The 1,475-nt window shown below is 46.8% G+C and overlaps 1 long non-coding RNA gene across 1 annotated transcript; it reads right to left on the reverse strand.

The window, feature by feature from the left end:
* Positions 1-468: 468 nt before the first annotated feature.
* LOC122458162 lies at positions 469-1,180 on the reverse strand. The gene is made up of 2 exons (XR_006278042.1): positions 633-1,180; positions 469-539 (listed from the first exon to the last, which is right to left on the reverse strand). It is a non-coding gene; the product is annotated as an uncharacterized LOC122458162 (long non-coding RNA).
* Positions 1,181-1,475: the final 295 nt, after the last annotated feature.

Raw genomic sequence — 1,475 nt, forward strand, 5'->3', positions numbered from 1 at the left:
TTGTAAGCCTCAAGACAAGAATGCCACCAGCAGTATCTCTTCAGTGTAAGAAAGCACAAAGGTAGCCCATCTGAGCTGGAACATCTTGGGTATCTCTCCTTGAACAGAGTTTAATGAGCTCCCAGGGAATCTGCACTTACTCACTTTTGAGTACTTGATAGCAAGTTTTAAATCTGTTGTCACTCTTTCTTAAAAGAACTGCATTGACATGCTTTCAAATTAAATTTGTCTTTGGCTTGTTGTGATTTTTATTACTCTGAAAAAATACTTATTTCCTGTCCACTAAGTCCAGGTTGAAATGAAGATATAATTCTTTTTTTCTCTCTTTTATAAAGAAAGCTGTCTGCATAGCCCTAAGTGGGACTATAAAAAAGTTGCATTCCATACCCATTATTAACCCTTTCAGCACTGTAGTTCTACTGTAACAGAAATCACGCGCGCACACACACATGCACCCTTTTTGGGGGGGGGCATGCTCTCTACAGGATTAACAAGAGTGCATGGCAGCTGTACAAGCTGCTGTGGCAGCTCTAAACCAACTTATGCTCTAATAAATTTGTTAGTCTCTAAGGTGCCACAAGTACTCCTTTTCTTTTTGCGAATACAGACTAACACGGCTGCTACTCTGAAACCTATGGAGTTGCCTATGTAGTATGTCTTCCAGGGATCAGGTCATCCAGGTTTATGATAACCTTTATATAAGTGGAATAGCACAAAGAGCCTGGAGTCAGTCCAGGATCTGAGCCTCTGTATGTTTGTATGCCTGGTTTGTGCATTGGGGGGCTGAAAGACAGATTTTTTTTATTATTCCACTTTCAGAAGTTTACAAGGGATGTTAATCTTTATGCTCCAGGGCATAAGCCAATATCTAACTGGGGAGGTTAGTGTAATGGGGCAGCTGCCCCTCACTGGAAGAAAAGGGGCTAAAAGCAGCCCTAGGGAGGCTGCACTGGAGGCAGCCAATTAGAAAGGGGCTGAGAGGAGTAGCCAATCATGGCCTGACAAGCTCATAAAAGAAGGGCTGCAGGGCAGAGCAGAGTTCAGTAGCTGCCTGGCACTTGAGGAGGTAAGGTCAGGCTCCTAGCAGGAGGAAAGAATGCCATCACCCTGGATAGAGCAGTGATTCCAGCATGGACCAGGAAAGCTAGAGAGAGCTCCTGGCTAGCTGCTAAGACTAGCAGGCTGAAGACCTGAGGTAAGGATGAAGAAAGTGCTGGGGGGCATGGGGAAGTGGCCCAGGGAAAGGTATGGAGAGGTTGGAGGGTACACCACATGTGGCTGCCATCTACAGGGTCCCTGGGCTGGGACCCTGAGTAGTGGGCCGGCCCAGGTACCCCCTCCCCTTTCCTCACCACAGAGGAAGTAGCCAGACAGTTGGCTGTGGCTGCGGCTGCCAATGAAGAAAGTAGCTGGACAGTTGATTGCAGTTCCCCCGGAATGGGGGAGAACAAAGTGTGACACAGCTGTAGGACTGT

This window comes from Dermochelys coriacea, chromosome 11, assembly GCF_009764565.3.
Source record: "Dermochelys coriacea isolate rDerCor1 chromosome 11, rDerCor1.pri.v4, whole genome shotgun sequence".
NCBI lineage: Eukaryota > Metazoa > Chordata > Testudines > Dermochelyidae > Dermochelys > Dermochelys coriacea.